The sequence below is a fragment of the Lissotriton vulgaris genome, chromosome 10, assembly GCF_964263255.1.
Source record: "Lissotriton vulgaris chromosome 10, aLisVul1.2, whole genome shotgun sequence".
In the NCBI taxonomy this organism is placed as follows: domain Eukaryota; kingdom Metazoa; phylum Chordata; class Amphibia; order Caudata; family Salamandridae; genus Lissotriton; species Lissotriton vulgaris.
In genome coordinates, this window is record NC_141698.1 from 333,222,390 (window position 1) to 333,241,431 (window position 19,042).

A 19,042-nucleotide genomic window follows, 5' to 3' on the forward strand; every position below is an offset into this window, starting at 1 on the left:
TACAATACTAATAGCTTAAACTCTCGCAAATGCATTGCGTATTGGTGGTGGTAGTAGTCGTATTGGTGGTGGTAGTGGTATTAGTGGTGGTAGTGGTATAGGTGGTGTATTGGTGGTAGTGGTATTGGTGGTAGTGGTATTGGTGGTAGTGGTATTGGTGGTAGTGGTATTGGTGGTGGTTGTAGTATTGGTATTAGTGGAGGTAGTGGTATACATGGTGGTATTGGTGGTGGTTGTGGTGGTATTGGTGGTGGTAGTAGTGGTATTGGTGGTGGTAGTAGTGGTATTGGTGGTGGTAGTAGTGGTATTGGTGGTGGTAGTGGTGGTATTGGTGGTGGTAGTGGTGGTGGTAGTGGTGGTGGTAGTGGTGGTATTGGTGGTGGTAGTGGTATTGTTGGTGGATTGGTGGTAGTATTGGTGGTAGTGGTATTGGTGGTGGAAGTGTAGTATTGGTAGTGGTATTGGTGGTGGATTGGTATTAGTTGTTGTATTGGTGGTCGTGGTAGTACTGGTGGTAGTGGTGGTGGATTGGTATTAGTGGTGGTGGATTGGTAGTGGTGGTGGTGGTAGTGGTATTGGTGGTGGATTGGTATTAGTGGTGGTATAGGTGGTGGTAAGTATTGGTAGTAGTGGTAGTATTGGTGGTGGTTGTGGTATTGGTGGTGGATTGGTATTAGTATTGATATTGGTGGTGGTAGTTATGTTCTGTTACGGCCGTACTTTTAGAGCGCACGGCTACCCCAAGGGATGTCCCGGCGCTTTGGCAAAGAGACCTGAAACCTAAAAACACAGAGGCAGCAGCACTACAGTCACAGTGATTACGCGGAAAAGAGCATGGTCTTCAGCTCTTTCCTGAAAGCTAGGAGACTCTTAGCTTTGCGGAGGGAGAGAGGGAGCTCGTTCCAAAGGCGAGCTGCCACATGTTGGAAGGACCGCCCTCCCATCCGAGCTCGTTTGGCGATAGGCACCTCCAATTTAGCCAAGTCGGCTGACCGCAACGTCCTTCGCGGCACATAGAAAGCCATACGCTTCCTGATATAATTAGGACCGACAGAGTGAAGGGCTTTGAAGGCCAGTGTAAGGATTTTAAATCCGATTCTTTTGGAAATAGGTAGCCAGTGCAGTCTGGTTAGAAGCAGTTGGGCGCTGGCTCTCCTAGGCAGGCCAAATATGGCTCTGGCCGCCGAATTTTGGACAATTTGCAGTCTAGCCAAGAGGTACTTGGGCAGACCCGCAAAAAGCGCATTAGCGTAATCTAACCTGGACCCTACTAGCGCCTGGACTACCGTCTTCCGATACTGTAGGGAGAGCAAAGGAAGAAACTTCCTCAGCATCTTAAGGATGCCGAAGCATTTCCCTGATATCGCCATAATATGGGGGCGGAACGAGAGGTCATCATCAAATACCACTCCAAGATTTTTCACTTGGGAAGATGATTTTTCAGGAGGGGAACATGTCCTGGGGCCACCAGGACTTCCAGCCCGGATCAGGGGCACAGCCAAAGAAGAGCAACTCAGACTTATCCGAGTTGCATTTTAGGCTGTGCCGCTGAAACCACGCAAAGACTGCGCTCAGACAGTCTTTGATCCTGTCGCCGTCAAAGGCCTCTCCTTTGCTGCATGTAAACAGGAGCTGGGTGTCATCAGCGTATGAGATGACCCGGGCCCCATAAGCCTCCGCTACCAACGCCAGAGGGGCCATATAGATGTTAAAGATGGTGGGGCTCAGAATGGACCCTTGAGGAACCCCAACCTCTAGCGATGGCATTTCCGCGGAGAATGGTGGAGCCCAGATCACCTGTCGGCGGTCCGATAGAAAGGATTGAAACCAATCCAACACCGTCCCCCGCAATCCAATCTCCCTGAGTCTTAAAAGGAGACCAGCATGAGGGACGGTGTCGAAAGCCGCTGACAAATCCAGCATGACTAACATAGCCTTGCCCCCTAGATCGAGCGTCTCCCTGATGGCATCGGTCACCTCCACGAGGGCTGTCTCCGTGCTATAATTAGCACGGAAACCGGATTGAGAGTCATGGAGAATGTTGTTCTTCTCAATAAAGGTGGTAAGTGTATACTGAACATGCTTCTCAACCACCTTCGCCAGAGCAGGGAGAAGGGAGATCGGTCTATAGTTAGCCAGCAGCAAAGGATCTAACAGAGGTTTTTTGATCAGCGGCAGAATAAGTGCGTGTTTCCATTCCCGAGGCACCACACCGGAGCTCAAAGATAGATTGAGCAGGGGATTCAACAAGCTGTTTACTGCCGATGCCACCCTGCCCAAGCACTTTGCTGGACAAGCGTCCAGGGGTGAGCCAGATTGAAGCCGAGACAGTAGCTCCAGCGACGTTGCACAGGACAACTGTGGAAAGACCGATAGTGTGGGTCCAGGCTCTGCCTCTAAGGTTGGTACTGTGCGATTGCTACCGAAGTCATCGGCATCTAAGGGAGAGTCCACAGGAGGAAAGGAGGCCTGAATGGTTTTAATTTTTGAGACAAAAAAGTCAGCAAGCTGCCTAATCCACTCTTCCGTATGAGAGTGTGAGAGGGCACCTGCGGCAGGATCAACAAACTCTTTAACAATTCTAAAGAGTTCCCTACTCATGTTGTCCGCCCGATCTATCCTGTGCTCAAGGAATTCCTTTTTGGCTTCGGAGATTTGTTTATGGTACTGTTTAATGGCCTCACAGTACTTTATTTTCTCCACTGGGTCGTATTTGCGACGCCAGAGTCTTTCTGCCTTTTTACAATCTTGGCGCATTTTACGTAGTGTGGAGGTAAACCAAGGAGCAGAGTCATGACAGGGAGTAGTTCTAGTTGACTTCACTGGGGCTAGCTCCTCAAATCTTGTTTGCAGCCATTTCTGAACAAAAGTCAGATCAGTATCTAAGTTCCCTGTACATTTGCACGGGTATTGACAGAGCGCCTCTGACAGCATATCTGCTGTCACTAAATGGAACGCTCTGGATTGACGAATACCCTCCTTCTGTGTTCTTGGACTAGTCCTAGTCTCATATGAGATAACAAACTTTATTAAAAAATGGTCAGACCAAAGGACTGGGAGCGGCGAGGCCACCTCGATCGGCACAGTAGAAAAGATTAAGTCTAACGTATGTCCTTTAACGTGGGTAGGACTGTCAATAAAAGGGGCAAGCCCCAGCAGTGCAGTAATATCCCGCAGCTTAGACGCATTAGCGTCTGATATCGAGTCCATATGTAAATTTAGATCGCCCAGCAGCATACAATGTGCTGATCGCATGCAGGGTACGGAGAGAGCCGCCTGCAAGTCTTCAATGAAGGATCCAATAGGCCCGGGAGGTCTATACACAAGAATCCCTGTGCATGTCTGAGAAGCCGAGAGAGTAAGTGTAAAGCCTAGAGCTTCACATCCTGCGATGTTCTCCACAGGAAAAGAGGAACAACCCAAGGCCTTATCCACTATCAGGGCAACTCCTCCTCCTCTACCCCCAATTCTGTCTTTTCTTAAGATGGTATAATTAGATGGAAGGGCGCAGGCAACATCCGGTTCAGAAACTGCCCCCAGCCATGTCTCCGTTAGGAAAAGACATGATATATTGAAGTCTGCAAACAAGTTCCAAATGTCCGTAGAGTGGCAAGCCAAGGACCTGGTATTCAAAAGAGCACAATGATAGTGCTGGGTGGGAGATGGAAGAACAGGAGATGGCGAAGCCGTTGGGCGCCAGCCACACGAAGGACAGCCTTTTCCTAGGAGACGTCCTCCTGGAAAGAGACATTTACAGCCCAAAGGACGAGCGCGGAGAGAAAGCAAAGCATCCGCGCTGTAGGTAAACACCCCGGAAGGTGGTGAACGACACATACCTTAGGAGCAATGGAGAGCCCCTGCTAGATATGAGCCGTAGCCTAGAGTCCCGCCACGAACGCCTCCGAGACGCTGAAGAGCGCAGACGGGCACGACTCTGGCACGACTCTGGCACGACTCTGGCACGACTCTGGCACGACTCAGGCGCAGGGAAGGCGCGACCGCTGCGCGTCACCGCTGCACTCTGCAAGCGAGCATTAAGTAGCGTCGTCTCGGCGTCCCAGGTCACCTGGACGCTCCAAGATGGCGCTCGTGCTTCTAGGCCAAGCCAAGATGGCGCTGAAAACCACAACCTCCCAGTAACCCGGACCCGCCAAACAGCGGTGGTGATTCCACAAATTACAGTGCAGGTGAGGGGCAGCCCACAGTTATGACCAGGGGAGAAGGCGGAAATTAAAAATAAAATTAAATCCAAAACGGGTATTTTTAAAAATTTGCACTAAGCAGACGAGCGCGCGACTAGCGCGACCAGCAGCAAGGCGCCGAAGTAATTCTCGGCCTCAGGAACCTAAACAGGCTCACCTCCCAACCAGCTCGCCTTAAGTAGCGTCGTCTCCGCGTCCCAGGTCACCTGGACGCTCCAAGATGGCGCTCGCGCTTCTAGCCCAAGCCAAGATGGCGCTGAAAACCACAACCTCCCAGTAACCCGGACTCGCCAAACAGCGGTGGTGATTCCACAAATTACAGTGCAGGTGAGGGGCAGCCCACAGTTATGACCAGGGGAGAAGGCGGAAATTAAAAATAAAATTAAATCCAAAACGGGGATTTTTAAAAATTTGCACTAAGCAGACGAGCGCGCGACCAGCACGACCAGCAGCAAGGCGCCGAAGTAATTCTCGGCCTCAGGAACCTAAACAGGCTCACCTCCCAACCAGCTCGCCTTAAGTAGCGTCGTCTCGGCGTCCCAGGTCACCTGGACGCTCCAAGATGGTGCTCGCGTTTCTAGCCCAAGCCAAGATGGCGCTGAAAACCACAACCTCCCAGTAACCCGGACCCGCCAAACAGCGGTGGTGATTCCACAAATTACAGTGCAGGTGAGGTGCAGCCCACAGTTATGACCAGGGGAGAAGGCAGAAATTAGTGGTAGTATTGGTGGTGGATTAGTATTATTGGTGGTATTGGTAGTGGTAGTATTGGTGGTGGTGGTAGTAGTGATAGTATTGGTTCTAGTAGTATTGGTGGCGATGGTGGTATTGGTGGTGGTATTGGCAGTGTTGGTATTTGTGGTACTGGTGGTATTTGTGGTAGTGGTGGTGGTTGTTGTTGTGTTCTTGTTGTTAAACAGGCTTTTGAAAACAACCCGTCCTTTACTACAGATGACATGTAACACAGATGTGCTGTTGTCAGCTTCAGCCCACAGGATTATGTGCTACCTTGAATTCACATGACAATTTGCTAATCATTTCTAAATTCATTTTACTGGGGGGGTTGAAACAGACACAAGATAATACTGGTTTAAAGTGACTGAAAGCAGACGCCCGTGTTACGGAGGCGGCCATGCTGTTTAAAAAACACCAGCGGTTTCAGCTGAAGTAGAGTATGTACGGCCCGCAGTAAGAGAAACTCAATAAAGTAAATAGTGTATACAGACTAAATGGCAGGTCCAGTGTAACAACTGAAGTAAAAGTGCCAGTCGCCATTGGAGGGTACAAATGAAGACAAGGCCATACTAAGCAGGGACAATCAAGCCTAATAACGAATCCCAAGGCAGAATTTACGAAAGAACATGACAAGCCAATAAAAAAATATGGGAGGAGAGTGCGAGAGGCTTCGCTCCCATACTCTACTACAGCAGTCTCGCAGATGCTAGGCTCAACCTTATAACCGAAAACCATAAATAACTGGTGAATGAACAGGGATGCAACAGCCGAACACTGAATCTTTAACTCCAACATTACTCTACCTCAAAAATACTATGTTTTTGAGTACTTTGCTAATCCACAAAATCTATGAGAAGTTGACTTTTTCTAAGTATCACACAAGCATGTGTTGTTTCCCATTCCACGTGAAGCCTGCTTTAGTCTTTTTAGGCCACAAGCTCTGATCGCTCCAGAGCCCATCTTATATATCAGTCAGGCTAACATTTGATTCACAGGGCCTCCCAATGCCAGTGATTTTAGAAAACTTTTTACCATAATATTCCTCTTGATCTTTATCGGATATCAAGCCTCCCTGTATTTCACATTGGGAGTGTACTCTTCAGGTCTTCTAACAATGTCCATGAAGAGGAGGATTGGAGTTCGGCAGAAATCAAGGGCCTCTACATTCAGAACCATGGTTTTCAGTGATGCTGGTCACATCGAGCTTTATAGCATATGGCAGCTAAACAATCTGAAAGGTCAATAAAATCATGATAGCGAGCTGGCTACCAGGAGTAATAATCCATATGTTTGGCCAAGAAGTCTTGGGCACAACTGTATTTTTCTGCTTTCTTTTGGACGTTCATTTGGATTAACAGTTTGTGTTATGTTATGTTAAGTAGGTTTGTATAGCGCATGGCTGCCCCAGCAACAGACCGTCCCAGCGCTTGCAGACAAGTCAACCAGAGGAGTGAGCAGGGTTGATAAGTTGAGCTAGAAAAGCTCGTGCTAAATGGAGGCAAACAGCTAGGTTTTAATTTTTTTCCGGAAGAGCCAATGGTCTTGCGTGGCGCGTGCCTCAAGGGGGATGGAATTTCATACAGCAGGGGCCAGGGATTTGAAGGAACGTCCGCCTGCTCTTGCGTACCCTAAAGGTGCGGACGAGGTGGAGGTCCGCAGAACGAAGGGCACGTGTGGAGACGTAGAAAGAGCAGAGACCCTGTAGTATTTGGGGGGCCTGGCCACGTAGGATTTTGTGGGTTAGACAGAGTGTTTTAAACTGAATTCTCTGTTTCACCGGCAGGCAGTGAAGACGGCGAAGGATGTGTGAGGTGCGGCAGCGTTTGGGTAGGGCAAAAAGAATGCGAGCTGCTGCATTTTGAGCCCTTTGGAGTCTATTCGTGGTCGTCAGGTTGGCACCAGGCAATAGGCCGTTACAGTAGTCCAAATAGGATAGGACCAAGGACTGGATTATTACTTGTCTGGTGGGCGGCTAAAAAAGCCCAAAATGGGATTACGGGTGCGTAGGCGTCCGAAACAGGTACCAGCCACCTTTTTTGTGTGTGACTCAAAGGAGAGAGAGTTGTCCATTAGGACTCCCAGATTCTTGACTTCCTTCTTGGGGATCGGGGGAGGGCCCATCGTCGAGGGCCACCACTGGTCGCCCCATTTCTGTGAGTCCCGACCAATCAGGAGCACCTCCGTTTTCGAGGAGTTAAGTTGGAGGCAGTTCTCCGTCATCCGGTGTGAGATGGCTATGACATCATCCTGAAATTTTACCTGATCCGATGTGGTGTTATTGGAAAAGGTCAAAATAAGCTGCGTGTCGTCAGCGTACGAGATCAACTTGATCCCGCGTTCTTTTGCTAGCAGGGCCAAGGGGTGAACATACACGTTAAACAGCGTAGGGCTGAGGGCAGAGCCCTGGGGAACGCCGCATTTGAGAGGGAATTTGCTGGATGAATAAGGTGGGGCGTGAATCCGGAAGGAACGATCAGAAAGAAAGGATGTGAACCACGCCAAAGCCTTGCCCCTGACATCGATCTCCCCGAGACTTTGAGTAAGATCTCATGGGAGACCGCGTCGAACACCGCACTCCGGTCGAGCAGAATCAAAGCCGAGGTGGGTCCAAGGTCCTGAGATGCCCATAGTTGCTTCGTGACTGCCAGGAGGGCAGACTCCGTGCTATGATTTGCCCGGAAGCCGTTCTGCGACTCGTCCAGGATCCCATGTGCTTCCAGATAACTGGTCAGGGTGGAGTTCACATGGGCCTCCATCACCTTGGCCAGGTACAGTAGGAGGGAGATGGGTCTGAAGTTTTCTAGCAGGGAGGGGTCCAGGGTGGTTTTTATTTTTAACATAGGGATAACCTTGGCATGTTTCCAGGATCTGGGGACTGTGGAAGACTGGAGGGATCTGTTAATCAGTTCCTTGCCCACGAGCAGAATGGAGTCCTGGAATTGCCCGAAGGTAGCAGGTTTAACAGGGTCATCGGGTGACCCAGACTTTACCTTTATGGCCAGGAGCTCGAGGTCTTTATTAGTCATGAGCGGGAGAGTTGGGAGGGAATAGCGGGAGTCCGGCTGGTCAGGGGGGCCGGGGGGTTGGCCTAGTAACGGGGAGGGTCCACTAGTATTCAGCAGTTTATAGATCCCCTCTACCTTATTAATAAAGAAGCAGGCCAGATCTTCACATTGGGAGTTGGAAACTAATGTACTGTTGGTTCCCTCTGTTACTTCAGTCATATCTTCAATTAGTGAGAAGATTATTTTGGATGGGTTGGGACTAATTTTAATCATGTTCGTATAGAAAGCAGCTTTCGTTTTTTTTAATGAGTTTATGGTATGCTTTAGTAGCAGATCTGTAGGTATTCTTTGCCAACGGGTCATAAGAACGCCTCCAGGCACGCTCAAGGGTTTTGCAGTGCTTTTTTTCTGCTGCTAGAGTCTCTGAGTACCACAGTTGTGACTGCTCGCATTTGGGCCGGGACATTTTTTTAGGGATGAGATGGTCGAGAGAGTTATTGATCCACCCTCTGTAGGCTTTATCTGCTTCATCCAGATTGCTGGGCCAGACTGGGCGCGAGGCTTTGAGTCTTGATTCCAGACAGGTAGCATTTAATTTGTGCCAAGGGCGCCTCCAGAGGGGGAGGGAGGAGGTTTGCTGTACAGTGGCTCTTATGCTGATGCAGAAGTGAATGAGAAAGTGGTCTAAATGAGCGGAAGAGGGGCATGAACTTTAATTCCCTCTATATTGGAGAACACTGGGTCTAGCAAATGCCCTGCTAGGTGTGAGGGGTCTTCGACTAGCTGGGTTAGCTGACAGGCTTCCAGGTCGTCCAAAAAGTTAGAGATGACGGGGGAGTCAAGGCACTCTAGATGAAGATTAAGGTCTCCCAATATGCTAAAATTGGCTGTCTGAAGTGCAAGGGTGGGAATGGTCAGCGTTAGGGATTCTTTAAAAGAGCTCGTCGGCCCAGGAGGTCGGTAGATGAGAAGCCCCGAAAAAGTAAAGTTGACTGATATTCCGATCTTAAATAGGGTGCATTCACAGTCTGATATAGTAACGGGGGAGAGAGTGCAGGAGTAAGTTGTTTTAAATATCACAGCTAACCCACCTCCCCTACCTTTGGGTCTGTTCTGAGTGGACATCGAAAATCCTGACGGAAGGGCTGGAATGGTCGTCGAGGCGCTGGTTAACCAGGTCACAGTTAGAAAGAGTAGATCTGGTGACTGGTCCATAAGGAGGTCAAATACCTCTTCGTGGTGTTTTACCAGAGACCTACAGTTCAGACTGTATACGTTCAGTTTGGTGGTTTTCGGGGGCTCTGATGGGATCTGGGGAGTCTCCGTGGCCCTGAACCCCCATTTATTGCACCTTGTGTAGCGTATCAGGGTGCTTGTGCTGGGCCGTGCAAGATCCCCACTTGCGAAGGGCAAGCAGGTCCTCTCGGGAATAAGGGGACATCTGCCTGGTCCGAGGGCCAGGGGGTCTGGCGTCTGGCGGCGGCCAGGCGCAGACGGGCTTGTGTGCACACTACTTCTACGGCTTCAGAGTTTACTTGTAGTGCCGTAATGGGGGTAAAACTCCACTGAAACATTGGATTTCTATGTACATTGTTAATTAAACCACAGATAGGACGATTCATCCTATTATCTCTACTTTTACATCTTTTTGATAGAGGAACTATGTGTTCACAGCTACACGATTAGGTCTGTCGGAACACCTACTGGACAGCCGCTTTCTGAGATAACTCTTTACCCATGTAACAGTTGGTCATAAACACAAGTTAGACTGTTTAGTTTTTCTAGAAAGAAGACTCAATGCTAGATGTGGTATAGGACTTCCAGTTTTACAAACAAATAAAAATTTCAAAGACTGGCAACAGTGGCACGCTTACCACACTCAGTCAGCGATGTATTTCCGCTATATTTCAACAGCATATAAAGTACATGAAATATTCACTTTATTATACATTATGTATTAGCTGACGTAAAAGAGCCATAGTAAAAAGATTAAAATAATACAATATTGCAAACACTTTAAAATAAATTATTATTAAAAAAACATCGGATAACAAAACGTTATGAAAGTGCAAGCGCAAAGAGCCTCTACAATAAAATTGCTCATTGCAGATTATAAAATTTACATCTCATTTACTACAATCAACTGCGCGACACTCACTATCATGTCTTAGGCAAAATGAAATAAGACCAGATGATTCTGCCCCCGTACACCAGTTCTCTACAAAGAGAAGAGTCTCTACCTGCAGATGCCAGTTGGTAAACCAGTACAAAACAAATACCTAGAACGAAAACATGTGTACCAATAGATAAGAAAATATTCAGGAACTCTGAAAAATAAAACATCAGAATCTACATAAGAACATTCTAGCGTCTGTTGCCTTACCTCCTCTTGCGGCAAAGGAAAATTAAGCCAAAATTTAAGAAGATTGGCTCCAGCACAAATGACTGGTGGTGCAGTGTTTTTAATTAATCTAACTGGGAACAGAAATTATTGGTTTAGCAACCATCTCTATCTATCCTCGACTCATACATGATAGGCTGTGAATACCATGTTGATAAACAGGCACCTTTTCTGTCCAGTCTCCAATCCAGACCTGTAGGTTTCTCACCTTCTATAAAATCTTATTAACTAGAAATGCATTTTAATCCACTGGCATCCCTGCTGAACATTGATCTGTTATTTAGAATATGGAGTAATTTGCACAACTTCTATTATCCTTTTTGTACTTGCTGTGCCTTCAACTGTTCTCAAGCTGCTGAAAGGTGTTAAACTGCTCGGTAAGAGATCCATATACATTTATTTCAAGTCTTAGCTGCATATCGTTACTTTGGTGTGTATTGTAATGGAAAGGGTAAGTATAATTCTTCAAAAAGATTAAAAACAAACAAGGGCGGTGTATAATGAGAGCAATGTATATTGTGTAAGTTAAACACAGGCTTCAGTGGCCTACGAACTTAATAGTTGTACAAGCGACTAACAGGAAACGTCCTGTGGCTAAGATTAGTATGCTGCGTGACTCAGCTCGACACACCTTCTTGTCTCAAAAGGCAGGAGGCACTTTCAAACTGTCGACACCTAGTAAAAGTTGTGTACTTTCCACAGATCCGCGAGCTACATTTTGCTGGGAACTGTCCCAAACAGGCTCAAATCCCACACACCATCACCACTCAGTCCACGCTTCACTTCAAAACAGACAAAAATACTTTAATTTACAGTTCGACCTTCACACAGCCGGAACTTTCAGTTCAGTGTGTGGGTGGTCTACCAACAGACCACAATACAGAACTAGCGTTCATTCTGGTAGGAGAGGGTCTATAGGGGCAAAAGGTAGGATGACCAGATGTCGAGAAGAAAAAAACGGGACAGACGAGACATAAAAGTAGGGCTAGATCCTTACTTTTATGTCTGGCCTGTCCCGATCTTGTGTAGCCTTGTAAAACATACACTGTCTGTCTGTGTGTATGTGTATATATACACACATATATATCTATATCTATATCTATATCTATCTCTATCTATCTCTATCTATCTCTATCTATCTCTATCTATCTCTATCTATCTCTATCTATCTCTATCTATCTCTATCTCTCTCTATCTCTCTCTATCTCTCTCTATCTCTCTCTATCTCTCTCTATCTCTCTCTATCTCTCTCTATCTATCTCTATATCTCTATATCTCTATATCTCTATATCTCTATATCTCTATATCTCTATATATCTCTATATCTCTATATATCTATATATATAATAGCAATGGCAGGGCCTCTATCCTATCTATCCTAAGCCCCCTGCCCTTTATCCCCACTGTCTCCCTATCTGCTGTAGCATGCATGCAGCCTTACCCCTTCTGCACTGCCTGGAAAAAAGAAACAATTTACTTAACAAGCATTTACAATGCAATGGTCTCGGCAATATTATAGGTAGAGCTATTGGAATTGCTCATTATTTTTTTATCTTTTTTGTATCCCTAAATAAATGGCATTGTCATTTGTATTGGCATTAGCTTTGTTTTTTGCATATGTGATACCTATTGCATTAGCAGAGAGAGAGTGAGGTATTGAAATAGAGAGAGAGTGAGAGAGAGTGAGAGAGAGTGAGGTAGTGAGATACAGAGTGAGGTAGTAAAGAGTGAGGTAGTGAGAGGGATGTTGTGAGGTAGTGAGATATAAGCATAGAGTGATGTTGTGCTGTAGTGAGATAGAGAAAGAGGTAGTGAAAGAGAGTGAAAGTGAGGTAGTGAGAGAGAGTGATTGAGGTAGTGAGTGAGTTTGTGAGGTAGTGAGATAGAGAGAGGTCGTGAAAGAATGAGGTAGTGAGGGTGAGAGTTGTTGTGCTGTATTGAGATAGAAACAGAGCGATGTTGTGAAGTAGTGACCTAGAGTGAGGTAGTGTATGAGAGAGTAAAAGTAAGTTAGTGTATTTGAGAGAGAGTGCGGTAGTGAGATAGAGAGAGTGAAGTTGTGGGGTAGTGAGAGAGTGATGTAGTGAACTTTACAGAGAGTGTGTCGTGATATAGTGAGGGAGAGATAGTGAGGTAGTATATAGAGAGAGTGTGAGGTAGTGAGATAGAGAGAGTGAAGCAGTGAGTTAGAGAGAGAGTGAAGTTGTGAGGTAGTGAGAGAGTTGTGAATTTTTGAGAGAGTGTGTCGTGATATAGTGAGGCAGTGAGAATGAGATAGTGAGATAGTAATAGATAGAGTTAGGTAGTGATGTAGAGAGAGTGAGGTAGTGAGATAGAGAGAGTTACGTTGTGAAGTAGTGTGTTAGAGAGATATAGTTCCTGTGGTAGTGATATTGTGATGTTGTGAGAAAGAGAGTTGAGTAGTGAGGTAGAGATTGAGGTAGAGAGAGAGTGAATGAGAGATAGTGTAGTAGTGTGAGAGATAGTGAGTTAGTGAAAGAGAGAGTGAGGTAGTGATAGAGAGAATGAGGTAGTAGGGACGGTATAGTGGAGCTGAGGAGAGAGTGAAGGGATGGTGCAGTGAGAGGCTGAGGAGAGTGCATCAGTGAAGGGACGGTACCATAAGAGGCTGAGGAGAAAGTGCAGCAGTGAGTGATGGTGCAGTGGAGGAGTGAGGGCTGCAGCCTGGATGGGGGGCGGGGCTGAGCAGAGAATGCAGCAATGAAGGGACAATGCAATGGGGGGCTGAGCAGAGTGCAGCAGTGAAGGGACAGTGCAGGGAGAGGCTGAGCAGAGAGTGCAGCAGTGAAGGGACGGTGCAGGGAGAAGCTGAGGAGAGTGCAGCAGTAAAAGGACGGTGCAGTGGGGGCTGAGCAGAGAGTGCAGCAGTAAGAGGACGGTGCAGTGGGGGGCTGAGCATAGAGTGCAGCAGTGAAGGGACGGTGCAGTGGGACTGAGGAGAGAGTGTAGCAGTGAAGGGATAATGCAGTGAGAGGCTAAGGAGAGTACAGCAGTGAAGGGACGGTGCAGTGGGGAGGAGTGAGTGCAGCAGTGAAGTGACCGTGCAGTGAGAGGCTGAGGAGAGTGCAGCAGTGAAGGGACTGTGCAAGGAGAGGCTAAGGAGAGAGTGCATCAGTAAAGGGATGGTGCAGGGAGAGGCTGAAGAGTGCAGCAGTGAAGGGATGGTGCAGTGAGAGACTGAGGAGAGTGCACAAGTGAAGGGACGGTGCAGGGAGAGGCTGAAGAGAGTGCAGCAGTGAAGGGACGATGCAATGGGAGGCTGAGCAGAGAGTGCATCAGTGAATGGACGGTGCAGGGAGAGGCTGAGCAGAGTGCAGCAGTGAAGGGACGGTGCAGGGAGGGGCTGTGGAGAGAGTGCATCAGTGAAGGGACGGTGCAGGGAGAGGCTGAGGTCCTTATTTTTTCTAATTTGATTTGCCTTCTCAAGCTTTTGATTTTTAAGAAACGTACTGGAGTGGAACCCCAAACCAATTCCAAGCACCTTGAAAGAGTCACCAGCATCCCCAGCAGCCACTGCCTATTGGAGCAGTACCAGGTCTGTCCTGAATATCTGGAGTGGTATAGTTGGCAAACACACATGTGGGCTGGCAGGGCGGTAAGTGGGCCGGGCCCCCCGAATCTCACACGAGGTAGTAATTAAAACTAATTTTGAAACAGGTCACCATTGGGCCCTATATTCAGGTCCTTAACTTCACTGGCTAAAAACACTGATTGAGTTCTAAATAATTCATGTAAAAAAATGTAAGTAATCCATGTCAGTATTTTAGTTCTTGTTTCTATTTCCCGTTTAACGTTCTTAAGAAATGCAAGATTAAGTAAACTATTTCCAGGGTGCTGGGTTTCTTTATTTTTCCATGAAACATTTACTCTTGAGTAGGTGTTTATAGCGGGCACAATTGAGAGCTCTGAAGGTGAGGCTGAAAGCAGTGCGAGTTTAACACAGTGCTTGTCAGTGACTTCAAAAGGTGTTCGGAATACGTGGCCATCCAATGCTTGGCCTCTTTGCAGGGTGCACAGAGCAATGGGCGGGTATTCCCGTTGCAATTGTAATTCTGTGAAAATGTGTGAGGAGGTGCACAGGAGTCAAAATATTGAGGTGGCGACAGTAAAAACAATATTGTCAGAACACAATGTAGCCAGCTCAAGGCTTTGTATGCAGTGTGCGAGCTGTGGCCTTAAATTCTTTCAATTGGACCAACTGGATTAACCTTACGGAGACTAATGACGTGTGCACTGTACTCCTGTACTGTGCACACGCCGCTCAAACCATTAACATAACAATAAGCGCCTAGAAGCACAGAGGGCTGAGCGCTTTACAAATATCCTCCTTGGGCACTCCCGGTTTTACAATAGTTAAGCACCGCAAGAAATGGGAAATATCCCTCCCCTCCGGTGGGTTGGAGTTGTGGGGGGGGAGGGGGCAGGTCGGAATTAGGGAGAAGAAAAAGGAGATACGAGATTGTAGGGAAAGGAGGGGAACCGAAGAGACAGAGTGTGGACAATGCAGAGGCAATAGAATGATGGAGGGAAAAGGGTGCCAGATGAGAGTGTCAGATAGATATGGGGAGAAGTGACAGGGGCAGGGGAGGAGGGACCAATGCACAGGTGACAGCAGATGAACCTGGTCAGAGTGGGAGAAACAAAGAAAACGATACAGAGGGTGCAGGAGAGAGAGCGGAAGGAGAAGTAACAAGTGGGATAGACAGAGAGAGGTGGTAATGCGGAGGGATGGGGGAGAAGAGGCCGCCAGAGCAGAATACAAAGAGAGAGAGAGAGAGAGAGCGAGAGAGCGAGAGAGCGAGAGAGCGAGAGAGAGACCTGTAGAGTGGGTGGGAAGAATAGTGTGACCGAGGCACAGTGGTGGGAGGGAGCGTTAGAAGCCCAGTAAAACACGTGTCTGTTTAATTGGAATACACAAAACGTCTGCTGAGTACGAGCACAGCGTGCGACGTCCTTTGAGCCTGAGGCGGCTCTGTGATGGGGGAGGGGCAGGTGTGAGAGGCGCCATGACAACAAAGAATGCAGGAAAAGCAGATGGTGCACGCACGTGCATTCATGCTTGTGGCCAGGAAGCAGAGGCTGGGTGGCACTTTTGAGCTCCCCTTTACAAAATGTCGTGGAACAAACGGCGCATGCGCTGTTTTAGCTCGACGTAAAAAGAGAGATGTACTAGACTTCCCTATTGGTATTCTGTGGTGCCATCCATGTACAATATTTTCTTTTGTGATGAAATGCTGCATTATAAAGATTTCATTTGTGAGGCTGCCAGGTCAGTAATGACCTCACTGTTGGCTAAATTAGATCATGTTTATACTGTTTATCTTAGAATTCCTCTGGGCTTAATGCATAAATTGTGGTGTCTGCAAAATGCTGGAATAGGAGTACCGTTAGAAATTGCACACTGCCATCACCTGACTCCAACCCATTGCTCACTGCTTCAGCTTTTTCTCCTGGAAAAGGGTTCCTTTAATTTGCTTTATGTGCTACTTCTGCAGTTTGTTGTTTCTGTATAAGAGTTCTTTCCATGTTAACCTGCAGAGACATTGCAGCCAGCTGGGGCATAAGGTGTCGGGCAAGGTCCAAAGGTCAAGAGATGCTGATCAGGACTCTAACTTTTTCGGTCATGATGGCATAGCTTAGCATCCCCCCCTTAAAGCCCTTAAAGATCAATTCCTTCAGGGACCACTAACCTTTTAGAAGTATGTCCAAAATTCACCTTTTTCAAACTAAAATATGTATTTGTTGTACTTTGTTTGGAGAGCTTTATACCTCTAAACACCAAGAAACCACTTTGATGTTAAAGACTAGCACTTAAAAAAAAAAAAAGGATATGGCAGAATATCTATAACAGCTGAGAGGTCTCCATGTCCGAGACCTCGAAGCACTTGCAGAAGCTGCCCCTGCCCAGGAAGCGGCCGCGCTTGTAGCGCCGTCCGGTGCGGGGGTCCGCCAGGATCTCGGGGATCTCCTTGGGCACCTCCTCGGGCACAGCGGCGGGGGGCTCCTCGGGCACTGCGGCGGGGGCTGCTCCTCCTCGGGCACCGCGGTGGAAGGGGCAGCTGCCCTCCCGGGGATGACGGGCATGGCAGGCAGGGTCGGATTGGGATCACACTTCGGCCTGGGCACCGGAGGTGCGCTGCAGCTGTGGGAGGGAGCCAGCATGCAGCTCGCGGAGACACTTTTAAAGAGGAGCCCCGGGCGCACTGGATAGTGCACGGCTCGGGGCACCTCTAGGACGCAAACCCACTCGGAACACCTGCCCAAGCGGGCAGGAAACAGGTGAGCCCAACCCCACGGGGAGGGTAGTGGGAGGGAGCAGGATCGAATCACGAGCTGAAAAGCAGGGAAATCAAATGCGGTCCGATGTGATCTTTAGCACGACGGAGGAGAGCTGCAGCAGAGGGAGGGGGAGGGAGGCGAGAGCGCGACGGAGGAGGGCAGAGGGAAGGGAGGAGGCGAGCGGAGCCGAGCAGCTCCTAGGGAGGAGTGAAGAAGTGGACCAAATGCGGTCCGATGTGATTTTTAGCACGACGGAGGAGAGCTGCAGCGCAACGAGGAGGGCAGAGGGAAGGGAGGAGGCGAGCGAAGCCGAGCAGCTCCTAAGGAGGCGAGCAGCTCCGAAAACACCACCACGTTTCTCCGAGGCAAGGAGAAAATGCCTTGGAGAAACGCACGGCCATTTTCGGATTTGGGGGCGTGTTTTGCTGTGCTGAGTGACGGATGACGTCACTGTCTAAAGAACAGCAAAAATTACGCCCCCAAATCCGAAAAGGACGGGGCTACATCAGAGTGATGGATCTCTCCTCCAATGGCTGGCCTCCGTTTAGGAAGCCAGCCAATTGAGGAGAGGTCGAGTACAGAGGCAGGTTCAAGCTCCGTACTCAAAATCATTAATTCTCTGACCGGAAGCTGGCAAGCCAGCATTTCCGGTCCGAGACCTAAAAAGAGCATACATATCAATTCTCCTTTCAGTATGAATTGACAGTTGTTCCAAAAACCGGGACATTTGTTTAAAATTAAGGTAAGCGTCGGGACAGTTCTTTAATAACTGGGACTGTCCAGGGAAATCCGGGACGTCTGGTCACCCTAGCCTCCCTCCCCTGCAGCCGTAGGAATCGCGGCAGCGCCCCCCCCCCCCCTGCCACTCTTACCTGTGGCTGCATGTATGGCCAACCCTGCCGCCACTCTTCGATGAGGCCGCCGCGGACAGCAAACGCAGGGGCGGCCTAAGGCCTAGCTATGCTACTGCAGATAGTCCCTCTTCCACTATTATCTGCCACTTCAACTCTAGACATGCTTATGCCTTGAGAATTACATGGGTACTGTCTGGTGTCTATTTTCAAGAGGGAAAACTCAGCAACTGTCTTTATCAAGGGTCTGTGATTGAATATAGCCTTATAGACAGCCATGGCTATAAGTGGGATAAAAAAACTGGGGGTGTGGGGGGCTCAGAGGGGCGTGGCCGATATAATTAAGGTCATGGCTTAAAAGCACGTAAGCTGAAATTCTATGCTTAGTTTAGCGTGCGTGCCGCCTGACTGGTATTTTGCTACTTTGGTCATTACAACCAGATATATAATAAAGCAAGTAACATTACACTTACAACAAGCCAGTACTATTGGCTTTGTCAATGATTGTTAGTTGCATAGCATGAATAAGCAACAACCATGGCTTTGTATTTATAGCATATTGAAAATGCTTCAGTTTTGAAATGGTGAGACTGTAAAAGAACTATAACGAGTCTCTTTAAAGTTAAATCACAGGCAGTGAAGGGTGGTACTTCTGCAGTTAAGATTTATTTTTTCATCATGATGATTAATGGAGAGCCTGATAGGGACTAGTCTGAGCATCTGCTTTATAGAACTCCTGGTGCTGAGCATCAACAAGACCCGGCCCACGTAAAGCCCTGTAGACAGTCACTAAAGGCCTGCTCCAGCGTTAAAGGCTCGAGCGGCAGCAGAGGGCCTTTAACAAGGGAGCGGGCCTTTAGTGGCCGGTACAGCCTAGCAGCCGCAGCCTATAAAAACATTCTGCCACTAGAGGACAGAATGTTCTAACAAATAAAACAAAGGCCTATGTGAGCCAGAGGGGATATACATCCCTTCAAGTTCCATGAGGCCTTTGTTCAAAGCAACAGCTGTTAACAACAAACATTGGAATGTTGGAGCTATGGGCATTTACCAGCCATTAGAAGCCCGGAGCACTCCACCGCCTTCAATGGAGCTCCCAACATTTCAATGTTTAAATACAAGATGCGGCATAGTTGTGGCTAAACTACCTGTTTTAGCACCTCGGTTCTAATCCTGCTTCTTGCACTTCTCTGGAAAACTACTTAATGTCACTGTGCCTAAAAAACTTAGCATGTGTAAAATGCAGTGCAATTGCAAATATTTGAAATTAACTATGTGCTATATAAATACAAGTACCGTATATACATCCAAACCATGCCTCAGTTTTTGTTACTATCCCAGAAGTGACCACACTGCATCTAGTGCTCTTAGGCCTACGTTCCATGACCCACTTTACACCAAGCTGCCTAGATGTTCCCAAAATGGTCAGAACCTCAGCCCACAGAGGAAGCATTGTCAAATAACTACCCCCTCCTCCTGGAAATCCACTCTTTTAAAAGCTGCTTGTACTATGCCTTCTCTGTGCAGCTAGTGAAAGCTATGGTGCTC

At 47.9% G+C, this 19,042-nt stretch overlaps 1 protein-coding gene across 5 annotated transcripts in view; it reads right to left on the reverse strand.

The window, feature by feature from the left end:
• The window catches only part of GUK1 (guanylate kinase 1), a 199,188-nt gene that overhangs the window by 87,125 nt on the left and 93,021 nt on the right, over positions 1–19,042 (reverse strand). The gene's annotated exons all lie outside the window — the stretch shown is intronic.